The following is an 18,929-nucleotide window of genomic DNA, read 5'->3' as shown; positions in this document are numbered from 1 at the left end:
ACCAAACTGCAGAGACCGTTGATAATAAATTTTTTTAAATTACAAAACCAAACAAAAAGATTAACATCACTATACCTTCTTATTTGCATGAATGGAAACTAATAAATTTACATACTGGTGTGCTCAAATGTGACATACATTTTATTGCCTTAGGTAACTGTGTTAAGGGACAACAATTACTTTGACATAAACAATTTCATGTGTTTGCTAAAAATGTATTAATAAAAATGGACATAGACTACTTTATTCTTATATGGCTGTTCTCTCTCTTCAAAGACGTGGGGTTTATCTTTTAAGCCTTTCATATCTCCTCCACAGCAGTCACATGGGTAGCTTAGTGGGTGACCATTGGATTGGATGTCGTCAGGTCATCTAGCCTTGCTACAAAAATTGTAATTAAAGGAATGGCATCACCATCACCTAGGAACTTGATAGAAATGCAGAATTTCAGGTGCCACCTACTAAAGCAGAATCTGAATTTTAACAAGATCCCATGGTGATTTGTACGCTTATTAAAATTTGAGAAGCACTGTTCTGGAGATCATTTTCACATACTAGATTATATTTTTTTACAGCTTTTGAAATGAAGTTTCTAATAAGAGAATGAAGTTCCTATATGTCAGATCAAATGTCTAACTTCCCATAAAGTAGAATTCTTCTCATGGCCATACAACTATTTAAGGTAGCAAGTGTTCAAATGAAACTTTATTAACAGAGCCGTAATGACTAAATATTATTAGACAGAAGAAGAGGGAATAGAAAGCCTTTCCACAACCAAATAAGAACACGGAAAGGTTTCTAAACCGACTTAGATTATCTAGCTGTATAACTGAGATGCAAGAAGTCCAGGTGACGGGCTGTCTGATTACTTATTGGGTGTCATTGCCGTCTGCCAGCCGTGACTCATGGGCTGGGGAACAGAAGCCCAAGTACAACTACTGACGTCTCCCTTCTCACACATCCTCTTTTATTAAAGACAGCCGATGAAATTTTCAGCATGTTAACAAAGGCAGTCAGCAGCTTGCAACCCAGTAACGCAGGGCTTGTGGCTCCATACAACAAATGACACCACCTCCTACTTCACAGATTGGGAAGGAGAACCAGATCGTTCTTGTTTCCTTGAAGAAAACAGATGCTTCACATCAAAGGGGCTGACTGGCAGCCAAATTGAGGCAACAAATGACATCTTTTTCCAAATCTCTAGGGAATTATGACTTTATTGTTACTTGACTGTGGTCTTTGGCTTATTTCTCCAACATTGGAGGAAATAATAAAAGTTAAAATAATAGATGTATTTTGGGGTGGAGTAGAGCAAAGGCAGAATTATGAAGGTCTGATACTAGTCTAACGCCCTTGGGGCTCCCAAGGAACCCAGCTGAGCTCACGGGTTCTCCTGAGCACACAGGATCAAAGTCGTTTTCCTGGCCTTTGTAAGTTATGTAGTTTTGTATGTTATGTTATGAAAGGTATCTATGGACGTGGAATAGTGAGACCATAAGGAGATTTAGGATTGGAAATTCATGTTTCTATTGGGAACAGGACTAAAACGAAGAACTTTGAACAGAGGACTTGGGTGGGGCCTACAAAAAGGAAAATAAGTGTAAGGTTCGAATGTTCTGATTAGGCAGGAGTTGGAAACTCACACACTAAATGGGCTCTCTCGGACTCACTGGTAAATCAGCAGACAAGAGAAGCTCCGAAAAAGAGGGACAGAGATAATACACCAATATTTCTAATTTTACAGAAATATTTATTTCCATTTAAAGTGATGCTGAAATTCTCCACAAAGCTGTATATTTACTGTTGTATGAACTAAAAAACTTTTAAGAAAGAATGTCTTAAGTTACCCTTTCCCAGCTATTAGTTAATTAATATACTACACATATTTGAGAGGTTTTCAAGATAACCACCGTTAACTTCCTTTTTGCATATCCATTTGCAAACTTAAATGAGTTTACATAGTCTGAAGTTTTTAATGGAGTCTCACTCTTTTTTAAGTAGTTACCAAATAACTTGATGAAGGCTGCATATTTCGATTTAACTGTATTCAGTTAAAATTGCTTACTCAATTGAATTTACCGGAGTAGTAACTGTACCATGATGTTTAAAAATTAATGGTATAAACTTGAAAGAAAAATATTCATGAAAAAGAGTTTTATGCATAAAGTGAAGGGTTCTTTTATATCTATTATTCCTTGTACATGGCAGATATTTAATTAATAATTACTGAATTAAAGTTTTTAAGATCATCTGTCAGGCTTATGGAAAACATTATAATACAGACTGAGACAAAGTTAGATACCTTATTTCCTTCAGTTCCAATATCACTCCTCCTCCTCTGTCACAATGGTCTAATGCCAAGCTAGAAACCTGAACAAATTATTCTTGATTCCACATATACACATGTACCCAAATCCAATTGCTAAGTCATGGCAAATTTACCCCAAATCTCCCTTCTTTCTGTCTCTAATTATAATTTGTCCCTTTCTCCCAACTTGGTTTAAACTCTAATCATCTCTTCCTGGATTATTTAAATAAAATTATTTTGATGGAAAAGAATGAATGGGTAGCTGAACTGATTGATGGGTGACAGACTAGATGAAGGAATAAACACATGGGTAAAGCCATATGCAGTTTTTTCTTTATTATAAATATTTTAGGCATACAAAAATTGCAGAGAATACAATAAAAACTGTCTACTTGCCTAACAAATAAAACTTCTAAGGACAACTGAAGCTCCCCAAATTTCTCAGTGTTCCTGAACTCACCCCCATCTTCCCCCAAAATGACCAACATTGGTATTCTAGTGTATGTTTTTCACTTTTATTTTTTGTGTACCCATAATAAATGTATAATATTATATATTCATAAGTTTTATATTTGTAAATTTGTTATTATCCTTTATGAGATGCCATCCAGCCAAGCATACAACTGGAACTTGAATTTTTGCTCATTATTTTGTTTTCAAATTTATCCACATTGATATATGTAAAGTTTAGTTCTTTCACATGCATTTCATTGAATGACTATCATTCTCTTAAGGATGAACATACAGACTCTTTAATAGAGGGCTATGATCCATATTCTTGTCAATATCTCTACACATACCTATGGGAGTGGAATTGCTGGATCACAGGGGATCTTAAACTTTGCTAGATGTTACTAAATTGCTCTGAGTGTGGTGGTATCAAAATACATTTGCATCAACATGGAATAGAGGTCTCTTTATTCCATATCCTTAGTAACACTTGGTATTGTCTGACTTTTTAATTTCTGCTAATTTAAAGTTGTAAAATAGTATGTTATTCTGTGCTTAATTTATTTTCCTGGTTATTAGAGAGGTTAGTAACATTTTCATAAGTTTAATAGCTTTTTACATTTTCTTTTCAGTGATCCACCAAATGATCTTTAACATTTGGACAGAATAAGCTTTGTAAGGGTTGTCACTTACATGGTGACATTTGAAAGGTAATTTACACAGAGCTCGCACTACTCTAAACAGCCCTTAAATATTAGGACTGTCTGGCCCGATGTTTTCCTAGTCAGAGTCACTTTCCCAAGACCGACAACCACATAACCATTGTTTCTAAGATGAAAAATCTGATATACACAAAATGGAAGAACCTTAGTATCGGTTGATTTTCAATGCAGGAGAAAGGATGATGACAGAAATCTGGGTAGCCAGTGGGTGGGCTGTAAACAGGGGCAGCAGGACCCACAAAAAAAGTCTCACAGTAATTGTGGAGAATCCTGGATTACTGTATGTGGGAGAAGGATGGCAGCTCCTAGCTAACTTGCATGCAGAATACACTTTTCTTTATGGCTTGCTTCTCTTTCTTTATCCAGAGTCCTTGCTTTCTGCCGTTCTTCTTAGTTCCTTTTCTCAGAGTCGGTAATAACATTTAAGATGAATAACATGTTTCATATTCTCCCTCTCTTTATCACCCTCCATTTTCTACTGACACTGCCCAGTTTATCACCCCATCCCACGCATAAATTCTATTTTATCAGCTTTCTATTCTACTCCCCACCTTCAATTTCTTCCTTACTGCAATCTCCCATCTGACCATATGTCTTTCTTAAACACCAATGGAGTTTTAGAGGGTCAACCTGTGCCTAAAGAAAAGAATCCAGACTCTTTAGCCCAGTACTAAGAGACCCTTTATAACTTGGCACCTCAAAATAAACCCTCAGTACACATTCTGCAGGAGCCACACTAAGCCTCTGTTTCTGCCATTGCTATTTTGAGCATTCATTTCTTATCAGAGTGCTCCTCCGACAACGCTCTTCTTCCATTCTCTTTTCAACAAACTTCTGCTCATTTTCCCAATGAATTTAGCCATCTCTAATTCATAGCTTACTTCTCTATGTTCCCGTAGTACTGTTTACACACATAAACTGCAACACTTATACCACAAGGAATTATATCCACTTGTTATAAGTGTCTGTCTTCTTTGTTGGAGGGTGAGACAGATAGTGAATTTATTTTAACTGTCCTTATAGTGCAAGTGCCAGGTTCTAGCATGTGAAAAAAACTCTCAATGCTTGCTGAGAGAAGAAAAATTTGTATGGTTTAGCAGAAAGAGTTGGCCTAGGAGATGTAAATTCTAGCCCAATGGCAATGTAATTTAAGAAACATTTATTAACACCTACTGTATGTCAAGGTTGCTGCCAGATACTCTACATACGTGGTGAACAAAAACAACATATATAGTTTTAGAGTGTATATGGCTTTTGCTAACTTTAATTGCACACATGGCATTTACCACAAACTATTAGAAGGTACATAATCATTATCTCATTTTTGCTCCTCCAACATGGGAGGTAAGCGAGACTGTTATCCCTGCCTTGTTATAAGCACCATAACGGATTGAACAGACGAAGGACTCACTGCTCTCAAGGAGTTTATAGTCCAGGGCATGAATACAAATCCTTGTGTGTCAAAAAAGGCTCAGACGTATCTGCAGGGGAGACGCTAAGACTGAGCTATGCAAGAGAGGCGAGACCATGCCCTTGTGCGGACAAGGCTATTAGGCAAAATGAAATATCAGGTTGTTTCAAGTCTTCTATTCTTCCAAAATGAGAAAGGTATACAACCTTTTGAAATTGGTGGGTCATGTTAAAGCCAAATGTGTAACTTTTTAAAAGTGTTTTTTGCAAACTGCTGAGAGTAGAGTCAACAGTGGAGAAAAGCTCTAATAAACAAGAGTGAATTTCAATTAAAATTGGAGGTTAAAATAGCAGCAGTAAATATCCATGATATTAACTCTTCTGAGACTAAAAATGGAAAAAATTATTATGAAAAAGGAATTATTAATAAACAAAATATCTTTCACAAAATACTATGACAAAACAAAAACCCACAAGCAATGTAATGTTCCCAACTCAGAAATGATAGTTCTTTGTAGTCGTATTTTCACTAGTCATATTTTGAAGAAAGTATCTCTGCAAAAAGATTTACCAAACTGTACATACAGCATGGGAAAACAATACAGGAAATCTAGTAATGGCACCGCAAATTCTGACAGGCAATAGAAATGATTCATTTTGATTCTCAGCTTCAACACAGTATTTGTGTTTTTGAAATAGCTTTGAATAAAACAAAACAGATATAGGTGACAAGCAAGACACAACACTGTATTAAGGGAGTAGTTTCAATTTGGCAGTGACACAGTTTATTGTGTATGCTCAATCCTTCTCTCCTACATCTGCTCCATCCCAGCGGGTGTTACAAGACTGTTCATTTAACTTTCATGATGGGTATGAGTGCCACAATGTGGAGTGCTATTCATTTCTATGACAATCAAAAGGCCAACAGCTGTGGTTTGGGGGATAGCAAACAGTGAAGGTAACAGAGTTATTTCAAAGGTGGTGGTTATTTCTAACAGAAAAGATGTATCCTCATTTAAGAATATGACCTAAGAAATTATTCTTCATTGAAGATGATCCTATTTCAAAGACAGGCTTTACTGATGTCCTTAATTTCACAAGAACATCTCTCACGGGATCCAAATGGAAATAGATCTGGGCCACCTAAGTTTTACTCGTAGCTTTTTATAAAATGCAATTGTTATATTAGTTATGATTTGAAATAACCAAGTAGCGTGTCATTTGCCGGAAAACTATTAAATAAAAATTCTACATATGTGAGAAAATACATGATGACGTAAAGTGTGTGCAGATTAGAAAAATGAAATTAAGTAGAATTTATTGAAGGTGGAAAACACTGACGGAAAGAAATTTAGAAAATAATCTGCACAACAGGCAAACATCATCTATATCTCTAAAACACCAAGAGCTTTCTGCCCTTCTACTAGAGAGCGCCTACAAAAATCCACAGCATCTTCTTCTTTTCTTTGAACCAAATTCCTTTCCTGTTTCCAGTCCAAACGTGATTGAAGCAACATAATTCACTCTACACTTTATTCATTTCTTTTTAGCATGAAGGGGAGGGAGGAACATGTGCATGCTTTCTCAATCATAATCATATTACACAGAAGGATTTCCAGCTGTACAGGCCATCCAAGTGTGTATGTGTGAAGCGTGAGTTTGAATATATTTAATAAAATGACTGTTCATTCCAAGGATTGGAAACATGTCACTGGAATAATAATGTTGTTATTAAAATGGATTTCAGAGATATTTTGGAAGTTGATATTTGGGCTTATAATATTTAAGAACTCAATTGTCATGGAAGATAGAAGAAGAGAGCGAATTTTCGGGGGGCGGCGGTCTGGTCTGTTTTTGCCATGCAAAATGGTCATCTGATCAAAAAAAGTCCAAGAGGTATTGGTATACTACTTTGGAAAAAATCAAAGTTATACTGGAGTAAAACTCAACAGAAACCACGACAATCAAATCCAAGAAGTTTTTTTAAACCTATGAATATCACTTATCTGACTGACTTCTGTTTGCCAATAAATAGCTTTGATTTGATGGAGGTCAACTGAAAGACACAAGTTTGCATATTTTGGAAATAACAGATTTGTTCTCAAATAGGACTTACTGAAAATATTCATTTTTTTTAGAATTATGAAAATGAGCATGTCAGAGACCTGAGAACAGTGGATTAAAATAAAATTTAGGTTAGGCATCACACTGCAAAGATGGGTAAGACCTTTGTTTCCCTCTCACGAAGCAGATGGGGACCATTACATGAACAGGCAGGATTAATCCAAGGGTGACAGTGTCATTGAGCGCAATCACATTTCCACATGACATTAGAAGGCACCCACATAATGAAGAAACATTTTTCACTGAGGAAACTCACCACATAGCAACTGGGAAGTTTTGCGAATGCTCTGAGTTAGGATGACCAGATCAAACCTAACAAAGCAATTCCTCTAGAAACTATAAATCTTCCCGAGGGCTAAAAATAAAATGTAAACACACTGTCTGATGCATGCATGGCATTCTATTTGCACTTTTATAGGCCAAGACTTTGTTGATACATGCTTGGAAAAATAATGATGCAAGGCCTTCACACATCATTTCAGAAAATATTCCATCAGGACACACCAATCAAGGTGAAGCCATGCTATACTCCAAGCCATTACACTTGCCAAAGTGTCACACTTGCTGGAAACGTAAAAATAAACATGGCTTGTGTATATCTAAACTCATGGCAAATCAAGGGAGATTTAATGGCAGAACTTCTGCCACTCACATTGTAAAAGCTCACATAGCAGCCACAAGATCTCTACGTTCAAATGCACATTTTGCCTCTATTTCTGAAATATTCATATCTGAAATAGGCATTTTCAGACTGCATCAACTATCTACCTTGAAGCTTGTAGTCAGCACAGTTTTTATATAATGTAAGAATGTTTTGAAGACTGGCTCGATGACATTTGTTTGCATAATAGCTTCCAAAACGGTATACAATACAAATTCTGTACTGCCTTTATCCACTTAACCAATGTCTTATCTCTTTTCTGAGCAACTCTATTTTTGAAAACACTATACCTTAATTTGTTGTCTCCCTTCCTTAGTCTACCCTGTTAATATAAAACAAGGAAGCAAGCAAACAACAAGCAACCAAAAAAGCAATCACCCAGACCCAGAATCCAAGCAACTGCTGGCCTCAAATATATTTATTGGACACTTTTTCACCCATACACCACAAATAACAACCAAAACAAGACTTGAAAATGAAGGTAGAACAAAATAAAATATTTTGGACCTAACAATTAATTCTCATATGCCAACTCTGATTTCTTTTAGACTCATCTTCAATAGTAAGATAAGGAACATAATGGTTACTTAATACATGTCAAACATGCTTACAAAATCACAAGTAATACATTTTCATCTACTCAAAAAACATAATTTTATATTGGCAATGCAACCACCTCAAATAGTGATCTGATATTTGACTACAGGAAAACTCAAGCTATCACCTCTAGCTATAATTCATGTCTGAAAAAGCAAAACAAAAAGGACTTTACTAGAAGTACAAGAAAAGGCACATCTTTGTAATTCCTTTGTGTAAGAAACCAGAGGCAAGATCCTTTTCTGCTATTACCTATTAGTTATTCTTAAAACAAAGTATGTTATGAATACTTCACTATCTAATTAAATTGTAGGCCATTTTTTCTCAACAACACTTAATGTCCACTGCATATAATAATTAAATTGAAATCCAGTGTCTTAAAATGCCTCCCAGAAATTAAGCTATGCTCTAATACCTATAACCTAACCCTTTTATTTACTTCAATCAAAGACAGAAATTTAAGAACTATGTTAACTTTTTTGGTTCATCCAAGAGAAGTAAGAATTAAATGGTAAGTACAAAGAAAATGTTCTTAGAACATTAAGTCCTGGATGCTAAGAAAGCATGATCACTTACAGTGGCCATGTGAAAGGGCAGCCTTCAACACAGACGCTGAGGATATGTGGCTAATCTGTAGGGTTACTGAATTCCAGAGCCTGGAGAACCACGGGAGAACAGACAGCCTGTCCATCCCAGAAAGGAATGAAAAGGGACATCAACACATTGAGCTATCTCTTACTACCTGGTAAGTAAGTGTGATTTATGGAGGATGAAAAGAAAATTAGTAACAACGAAATAATAAAATTTTTAATAAGGAAGTCACTGAAGAGCCTTTGTAGTCTGCAAATAGTTCAAATAGTTAAAAACGGTATCTGTCCTGCTGATCTCTGACTATAATTTCTAAAATAAATTTGAGTTCTTCAATGATCTCATCCATTATAGCCAATTTTATTTACTTACTTTTTAAATGTCATTCGTTCACTCACTCATTTAGCATCTAATTATAGAGCACCTACGTTGGGGATTGAGCAGTACACAAAATAGTTAAAAATACCAGGACTCAGAGAGTTTCTACTCTATTTCTAAGACACAGATAATAAACACAGAAATATAAGTAAAATACATAGTGTATTATATTGTGATACATGATAGAGTAAAAAATACAGCAAAGGAAGGGTTTAACGAATGTATGTGAGATGAGACCTCCACAAACCACCCTCTGTGGGTCATATACAGCCTGCTACTGGCCCATTAAAAAATTTACATTTTGAAATGTTTGAAAACACAATCGATCATGGCAAATGAAAATTACGTTAAATTCAAATTTCAGTGTTCATAAATAAAGTTTTATTGGAACATAGCCACACTCAATCATGTATGTATTGTCTATGGCTGCTTTCATGCTACCAGGGCACAGCTTAGCAGTTGCAACAAGAGACCTGATGGCTGCAAAGCCTAAACTGTTTACCATCTGATCTGCTACAACCAAAGATGCTGAACCCTGGTTTACAATATTAAATAGGGAGACCTGGAAAAGTCTTAGGAGAAGATCACGTCTGAGTGAAGAAATGAAGGAGGTGAGGGAGTAAGCTGCACAATGAGTGACAAGATCTGACTTATGCTTTGAATGCTGTGTTGAAAGTAGACTAAGAAAGGAGTCGATTTCAGTATTATAGGTCAGACATGCTGCTGACGTCTTTGACAAGGATAGCAGCAGTGGAAGTTGTCTTATGTGCTACTAGAAGCGATTTACTGCAATGGGAAAGACTATGGGAAGAGAAGGTGTGGAAAGATCAGGAGCTCAGTTTTGAACTAGTAGCTCAAAGGGTCTCTACAAGTGGAGATACTAAGTAGACACTGGATAGATTCATCTGGAGTCCAAAGAAGTGATTTTAGTTGGAGATAAAAATTTGGGAGTGACTGGTGCATCAATGCTATTTAAAGCCATGAGAGAGGACGAGATCTCTGAGAGAGTGAATATACAGAGAAGAGTGAAGTAGGTCAAAAAAAGAGAAAAATTTCAAGGTGAAGAGATTCGATGGATGGAAAGGAACCAGCCAAGGGGATGAAGAATAAGAGGGACCAGAGTTAAGAGGTAGCAGATGGAGAGTGTCTTGGGAACCAAGTGAAGAAAGTGTTTCCAGGAGGAATGAGTAATCATCTTTGTCAAATGCTACTAATAGAACAAATAAAATTACAAGTGAGAACAAATGAATTTCATGTTGTTGAGTGTTGTTCTAGTAACTTTCACAAGAGCAGTTTTGGTGACATCATTGGACAAAAAGCCTGTTTGGTGTATGTCCAAATGAAAATGGAAAGTTTTGCTATAAAGAGGAGGAAAATGGAGTGGTAGCTAGAGAAATGGGTTTGAGAGGATTTTGTTTTTCAGTTTTGGGAGTAATAACATCATGTTTACATGCTGATGGGAAAAATTTCACAGAGCGGGAAAATGTGTTAATATACATAGGAGACAGAGACAAGGAAACAAAGGGAGAGGAAAAGGGTAGGAACTATAGGAGTAATGTCATTAACGTCAACAAAAGAGGCATCTGGTGAAGAAATGAAAAGGATGGTTTGAGCTAGAAGTATGGATAGTTTATCTGTAACAACAGGAAAAAAGGCACCGATGTTAATCGATAGATGTGGTGATGGAAGCTTGTGGAAGTTCTCTGCTGTTGATTTTATGTGCTCTTAGTCGAACTAGCCTTCTTTCATAGGTAACTTTTCTCTCGGGCTGTTTTAAGTTATCATCTTGTCTCTGGTATTCTACAATATTACCATGCTGTGTCCAGGTATCGATTTCTAATTATTTACTCAATTTGGGATATATTGTGCTGTGTATAATCAAATCATCCTAGAAAATTCTGGGATATTCACTACTTTACTCTCGACTTCTTGGGCTCCGGACAGATAATAGATGTTCTCACTGTATTCTCCAGTTTTCTTAACTTCTCTTTCACATACCTCATTTTCCTTTCCTGTGTGGTATCCTAGGTAATTTGTTCACAGTATTTTCAATTTTACTAATATCCTTATTTGTGACTAATCAAAAAATTGAGGGTTTGACTTCAATAATTAGTTTCCTTTCAAGATCAGTAGTGAACACACAATGCAATATGCAGATGATGTATTATAGAATTGTACACTTGAGTCCTATAATTTTACTAACCAATGTCGCCCCAATGAATTTAATAATAATTTAAAAAATCAGTCTATTATTTATCTTTTTAATATTTCATACAAAAGCTATTCTATATTCTGTTTCTGACAATTTCAACATTTGTAGTCCTTGGTGATCTATATATTTTGTTTCTGTTGACTCTTATCCATGGTGGTTACTTCCTTCGGGTTCTTCGTCATCTTGGAGTTTTCTTTAATTAATTCCTTGATGTTAATCTGACGAATCCAGCAGGTCTGAATGTGAATACTATTCTCCAGGGAGGATTTGTTTCTGTCTCAGAAAATTGCCAAAGAATTCTACCAACCTACAACCAGCACATTCCCCCTTGAGGGTCTTGACTCAATGACAAACTCTGCTTCACCATCTTGGAGGAGACAAGTTCCTCAGCCCGAACACAGGGCTGTTAGGGGACCCCATGCTCAGGATAACATCGCTTCTGTAGGTGACTACCACTTAGAATCCCAAACTCCAGTTTGAAGTTGTTTTCCTTTTCTTTTTCCTCCTCACTCTACCCCTTCTTTGGAAGAGTAATCGTTATCTCCCTCTTGAAAGCCCAACAGCATTCAGAAGGAGAACATCATTCTGTCCCCTACCAGGGGAGAGAATCTCTGTGCTCTGCTGTACTGACAGAAGTAGAAGTCTTTGAGATTACAAAAGTCATGGAAATTTTCACAGTTTTAGGATTGGCTTCAAAATTGGAAGGTGATATATTAATGAAGAATTTGTCAACAACAATTATGGAGCCTGCATCTTGTGTATAAGACCATTGTAAGTAACAGAAGGAGTTAAAAGGAAAGTGGATGTTGCTTTCAAAATGTTTTCAAACTCGAAGGGAGGAAGTGACAAATACAGATAAGCAACATAAATAAAAGCATACAGACAACTAATGAAACACTTGGACATTCTCCTGGAATGTTATCCACTTTTGGCAGTCCTCCACTTTGTTTAGCTTACAACTGAGAACCATTACAAAACCCACAGTTTATTTATCAGAAGTACATAGTACTTTTCTATAAAGAACACTTATCACATGCACGACCATTTTGCATTTTGACACAACCCCGTGCTTCTATTTCAGGAGAATTTCAGTTTGATATTATGTTGTCAGCAGAGCACTTCTACCTCTTGCCAAGACAAAGTCCAATTTCATCCTCACAAAATGAGAAGGAAGGCATTTGCTTTTCTTCATCTAGTGTCTTCCTTTATCATTAAGCAGCAAATTAGAGTAGCAAGCACTGCTGCTTCATGGGCCAAATATGTTTGTCCCTTTCTCCACTTACACAAAGAGTAAAAAATAACGTACTTCCCATGCTGCTAGGACTGATGTTCACAGATGTATTCCTCATCAAACTTTTTCTCATGTGAGCATAAATGCACCCACAGGCATACATGCCTTCTATGGGCCTGAATGTGGCAAAGGTCACCTAAGCTGCCAGAGGTTAATGTCAATATGTAAGTTACTCATGTATGGGTTATTGTCAACCGCAATATTTTGAAATCATCCTTATAAGATTCATTTATCACCTGCTTTCTAAACACGCAATTTCCCTTTTGAAAACAGCAGTAGCTGGCTGTTAACCCTAAACATTACAAGTTGTTTTCATTCTTAGTGCAATGACTTATTCAGTATGTATTGTCTGCAAAGCCCCTACGTCTTCTTTAGTCTTAGTGACTTAATGGGTCAAAAAGTCTGTCTTCTCTTAATTATACTATGGATACCTTACATTTGTTTGCTACTTCAAAATTTTTCAAAGCACATGTCATTACATGGTCTCCTTTGATCCTTGCAATTGACCCGAGAGATCGGGATGCTGAAGAATTAAGTAAGAATCCTCTGTCTAAGGTAATAGAACCACTAATCAGTACTGCTGGGCCCCAAACCCAATTCTCTCCACTCTATTTCCTCTCCTCTTTCCACTCTCCTATTCCAGTTTATTATGATGGTGATACAGTGATTTTTTTTTTCATTTTTGGTAAACATTGGTAATGATTCACAATGCTTGTCATAAGCATTTGGATAGATGGGATTGACAAATCCTACAACTATAATTTAACGGCATAAGGCTAACTGAAATATGAAGAGAATGAAAGACAGAGAAATTTGACAGATACGAGAAAAATCTATTTGTGCACCAACAAGAACTTTTCTATGAATTTCTGAAACACAGTAAAAAGTATGTGGGGTTTATGAAATTATTCTTAATTTAGCCTTTATTTCTTGCTTTTCTTATTCTCAGAATGAAAATAAATCAATCTCTACTTGAATAAACACAAAATTTATATCTTTGCAATTGGCCCTTTGCTCGTAACAGTAGGGTTAAAACTGTAATATTTACATATTTAAAAACAAAACACTGCTGTCCAGGATTATTTAATCACACCAAATATTCTATTGAAACTTTATCTTTGAATGCAAAATAATGTCACAAGCAATCGTGCTACATGCCTGTGTTATTTTAATTTACTTGTTTTATTATAATTTATCAAGTCCTATTGAGTGAAGACTAATTAAACATGAGATCAACTTGTTTTTAGCTAGCCACTGAAGTATGAGGAAAACTAAGGTTACAAAACATGAACTGTAATGCTGCTAAAGCAATCCAATAATAAAATAATTTGTTAATCAATTAACATCTAGAATGCACCATGCTTACTTTCTGGGAGAAGTTTGCAGAGGTTTCGTAGTAGCTATTTTAGTGTTTATTAGGTGTTATAGGTGGAAAGGTTATCTTAATTGCAGCTCATTCTCTCTAGTATTTGTTAGTGAGGGGAAAAAAAAAATAGTTTTCCAGATAAGTTAAGATACAGAATAGCCTCACATATATCATTTAGTTTAGGAAACATTACAATAGGATTTTTCTTCCAGCTGTTTTATCTGCATAATTATGTGCTGTTTAGACAGGTCATTCCTTCCTAGCAATAACAAAAATAACCTCAGATTATACAGGGGTTGATAAACTTATTTCCAAATGAGGAAGAAACATTTTCAGATATATCAATAATATATACATATCTCCAAAATGGCAAGTGGGAACAGTTCTGAATTAGCAATAGAAGGATCTTTACTTGAATCCTCACTCATTTACTACCTGGATGACTTTGGAAAAATTAGCCAACACTGTCGAGTCAGTTTCCTAAAAACAGAACAAAACAAAACAAAACCCCACAAAAAGCTGTAATTTCCCTTATTCGGTATTATGAGGAATAAGTAAACCAATACTTTGCAAAATTCTAAAACTCTAAAGATGTGTGAGATATTATTTTATAGTATGTTACCAAAAGGAAAGCTGTAATATTTCACTGGTAATATGCAAACTTCCGAGTGGTGCTTCCTTAAATGGGGGGGAAATACTAGATAAAGGGTAAAAATACATTATTTATAACAGTAATGTAGCCTAAACACAGAATAAAAACCACAACATTTATTTCCTTTTAATTTGTGGAGTATAAGTCCTGTTTTGTGAAATTTTTAGTTGAAGAAGAACAATAGACCTTGGAGAATCTCTAATCCGGCTTACTCTCAAGAGGCATCTAAGAAGATACACATATCTGTGCATAGAGCATTTACACAAATATATTTCTTTTTCTTTCCTAATGTTGGAGGAATTTGTACTCTGAGAAAAACTAAAGTATATTACTAGAAGCAGAAGGGAGTTCAAAACAGCATATGCTTATTAAAATTTGACTCTAAGTCATAAGTGTGCTTTTACAATCCAAAAAGAGGAGACTAGATGTTGTGCCATAAGAATTTTATAAGAGAGAAAAATCAAATCATACTCATTTGTTTGCCTATGGGGTTTTTTCTATTCAGTTTGGATAATTTCATGATTGTTATAAATCTTTACCATAAATGCCAAAGAATAGCACCTATTGTGTTAAGAAAAAAGAATAAAATTAAGCTTTAAATCAATAAATTAGGAGCTCCCTGGGAAATAATTGGGAAAGAAGAATATGTTATATCTCATTCCTGTGCAAAGTAGAAAACTGAAAAAAATACTGAATCTTTATTGGAGGATACTAAGAGAATCTGATAATTAAGAAGAAAAACCACTCTCGGCAATAGAAATGAATCTCTCTCTTAGTATAGCATATTCATTAAAAGGATTTATTAAAAATATATGACACACTGTAATTAATTAAAAGGGTATGACATTCTGTAATCTACCTAACAAGGCTGCTCAGTGGGTATTTGGGTTGTTTCTATTTTCTTTGCCATTTGAAACAATACTGCAGTACACGGGAACATATGATACGAATTTTCAAGGATGAATTCATGAGGCCAGGGAGAAGAACAGGACATACGGACAGAAGAAGAGTTTCAAAGGAATAGAAGGGCAAAGGGCATGGAATTTCAGAGCACGTAGAGTTCATGGATGGTAAGTGGGGCTGGGAGGTTTGGAGGTAATAAGAGGAAGTGCCTTGTGGTACTGGGGTCATAAGCAAGGCCAGTGGGAAGGCAGGGCCTTGCTAAGAACAAAGGGTACACACGTTTGGTTTCTGATCAAACTTTTGTTAGAAAACGGTTCTTTTTCTAGCAAAACAAGATGTGGGAAAAGATTGTGTTCAGCCACGGGAAGTAAAGAGTATTTGTAAGAGTCATTTGAAAGGACTATGTCATAGGAAGATGAAGCTCTTGTGACAGGACGGGAGAACAGATTTGAAGGACCTGAGATTTGAGGCAGAGAGCAGTTAGAGAGCTCTTTAAAAATATCATACAAGGAATTATGGAACCCTACGCGAAGGCCGTGAAAAGAGAGATGAAAAAGCATATCATAGCATGCCAGTTTTGGTCTTATCTGATAGGATTTGGTGATCTGCTGATTGAAGGTGAGGAAAAAGGAAAAAAAAGGAGAAGATAACTGAAATTGTTAGTTTGGCCCCTTGAGTGGAGGGTAAATGTAATTAATGTGTAGGATCCATGAGGAAGAGATGTTCCAGGATAGCAGGATGGAGACAGATGATCGTGATTCTGTCCCTTGATTTCCATGTCTACCTAGGATGGAATAATCACCCTCTATAGCCTGGATGGACTACTACAATGGCCAATTAACTCTGTCTGCTTCCTGCTTGTCCCTGTAATTCATTCTCCATACTGCTGCCCCAGACATCTCTGTAAAATTTAAATAAAATTGCTTAGATCACCCAAGAGGTTTCCTTCTGTACTTAAGATGAAATTCAAAGTCATTCCTGAAACACTGGCTTTCCTTTTGCTCCAAGCTACTTTCCATCTTGCCTTCAGGCCTTTACACAATTGCTCCTCTCCACATGTTTGCCTGGCTGGTTCCTTGCTATTTCAGTCCCAGGTTATGTCTCACTTTTTAGAGAAGCTAAAAAGTGATTATCTAATCTAAAGTATAAATCCCCTCACTATCTTACATTCTTATGGCTTACATTTTATTTTCCTCATAACATACATTATTCAATAATATTCTATACTTTATGTCCTTTCAACTACCAGAATAAAAATCCTGTTTGTAAATGGAAGGACTTTACTTATCTTGTTTACTGTTATTTCCTAATGCCTAGAGCAGTACGGAGGATGAATAGGTAGGTAGTAAACAAATACCTGCTAAATGAAGGAATACATTCTTTGCTGCAAGTGTCCTATGGTACAACCATCTGCAAATAGCTAGAAAGTAGTTTTTTTTGGTTTGTTTTTGAAAAGTTGGGTAACATTTTTAATAATTATATGAAAATCTGGCAATTCCATGTGTTAGAAAATTTGTGGAGCAATGGGAATTTTCATATTCTACTAGTTTGTGTATACATTTTTTTTCTCCAATGACGCTTTAAAAAAATTTTTTTTTATTAGTTTCAGGTACTCAAGACAAAGTAATACTTAGACATTTATCATTTATATCCCTCACACTGTGTGAACCCACCTCCCCGCATCCACTGCCCCTGACATCGCACAGAGCCATTACATTTCCACTCTCTCTTTCCTAATGCTGTACTCCGCTTCTTGTAAGTATATACATACATATATATATATATATATATATATATATATATATATACACACACACACATATGTAATATCTATAAAATTGTAGTTGGCATTCATTATTGTTCAGCTTCAGGTGTACAATGCAGTGATCAGGCATCTACATCATCCCTGAGGAGGTCTCCCAAATGGGACAAGTGTCCATTGGATACCCTACAAAATCTTTACAACATTATTGATTACGTTCCCCAAATTAATTTTCAAACCCCCGTGGCCATCTTGTGGTTACCGACTGTTTTCTAATCCTCTCACCTTCCCCTTCATCCCCATCCCCCCGCCCATCTAGCAACCCTCAGTTTTTCCTCTATGTCTCCAAAACTGTTTCTGATTAGTTCATTCACTTTTCTTTAGATTCCACATATAAGTGAGATCATATGGTATTTGTCTTTCTCTGTCTGACTTATTTCACTTAACATAATGTTCACTAGATCCATCCATGTTGTTACAAATGGTAAGATTTCTTTTTTCTTTATGGCTGTGTAATACTCCATTGTATTAATGTACCACAGTTTCTTAATCCAGTCATCTACCGATGGGCATTTCGGTTGTTTCCATGTCTTGGCTATCGTATATAGTGCTGCAATAAACATAGGAGTGCATAAAGATTTTTAAGTTAAAGTTTTGGATTTCTCCGGGTAGATACCTAGGAGTGGAATTGCTGGATCATAAGGTAGTTCCATTTTCAAATTTTTGAGATTCTTCCATACTGTTTTCCATAGTGGCTACACCAATTTGCAATCCCACCAACAGTGCACAAGCGTTCCCTTTTCTCCACATCCGTGCCAGCACTTGTTGTTTGTTGATTTATTGATGATAGCCATTTTGACTGGGGTGAGGTGATATCTCATTGTGGTTTTTATTTGCATTTCTCTGATGGTTAGTGAGGTTGAGCATTTCTTCATATGTCTGTTTGCCATCTGTATGTCCTTTTCAGAAAAATGTCTCTTCAAGTCCTCTGCCCATTTTTTAATTGGGTAGTTTTTTTGGAGTTGAGTTGAATGAGTTTTTTATAAATTTTGATATTAACCCCTTATCAGATATATCATTGGCAAATATCTTTTCCTATTCAGTAGGATCCCTTTTTGTTTTATTGATGGTTTCCTTTGCTGAGAAAAAACTTTTGAGTTTGATGTAATCCCACATGTTTATTTTTTCTCTTACTTCCCTCGCGCAAGTGGATATATCAGTAAAAATCTTACTCCGGGTAATGTTTGTGAAGTTTCTTCCTATATTTTCTTCTAGGAATTTTATGGTTTCAGATCTTACATTTAAGTCTTTAAGCCATTTTGAATTTTTTTGTATATGGTGGAAGGAGGTGGTACAGCTTCATTTTTTGCATGTGTCTGTCCAGGTTTCCCAGCACAATTTATTGAATAGACTGTCTTTACCCCACCGTACATTCTTGCTTCCATTCTCGTACATTAAATGGCCATATAGGCATGGATTTATTTCTGGACTCTCTATTCTGTTCC

At 35.9% G+C, this 18,929-nt stretch overlaps 1 protein-coding gene across 1 annotated transcript in view; it reads right to left on the bottom strand.

The window, feature by feature from the left end:
• Positions 1-18,929, bottom strand: part of TMTC2 (transmembrane O-mannosyltransferase targeting cadherins 2) — a 399,668-nt gene that overhangs the window by 6,903 nt on the left and 373,836 nt on the right. The gene's annotated exons all lie outside the window — the stretch shown is intronic.

The sequence above is a fragment of the Rhinolophus ferrumequinum genome, chromosome 10 (assembly GCF_004115265.2).
Source record: "Rhinolophus ferrumequinum isolate MPI-CBG mRhiFer1 chromosome 10, mRhiFer1_v1.p, whole genome shotgun sequence".
In the NCBI taxonomy this organism is placed as follows: domain Eukaryota; kingdom Metazoa; phylum Chordata; class Mammalia; order Chiroptera; family Rhinolophidae; genus Rhinolophus; species Rhinolophus ferrumequinum.
Note: the sequence above shows the minus strand (reverse complement) of the source record. Positions and strands in the feature narration are given on the sequence as shown.